This window comes from Antrostomus carolinensis, unplaced genomic scaffold (genome assembly GCF_000700745.2).
Source record: "Antrostomus carolinensis isolate BGI_N321 unplaced genomic scaffold, ASM70074v2 scaffold13851, whole genome shotgun sequence".
Classification (NCBI taxonomy): domain Eukaryota; kingdom Metazoa; phylum Chordata; class Aves; order Caprimulgiformes; family Caprimulgidae; genus Antrostomus; species Antrostomus carolinensis.
The window spans coordinates 329-661 of record NW_010292113.1 but is presented as its reverse complement, the minus strand read 5'-3'; positions in this window follow the sequence as shown (position 1 = coordinate 661).

Here is a 333-nt window from a genome sequence, read left to right as displayed (position 1 = left end):
AAGAAGTTTCTTCTCAAGTTTAAGCAGAACCTCCTGTGTTCCAGCTCACACCCATTGCCCCTTGTCCTACCATTGGGCATCACTGAGAAGAGCCTGGCTCCATCCTCCTGACACTCACCCTTTACATATTTATAAACATTAATGAGGTCACCCCTCAGTCTCCTCTTCTCCAAGCTAAAGAGCCCCAGCTCCCTCAGCCTTTCCTCAGCAGGGAGATGCTCCACTCCCTTCATCATCTTGGTAATATGATTATATTAATCCATGTGACCCTTCAGCTGGTGTCTGCTCTAAATGTTTTTTTCAGGAGAGTTATTTCAGAGTCTGCTCTGGTGT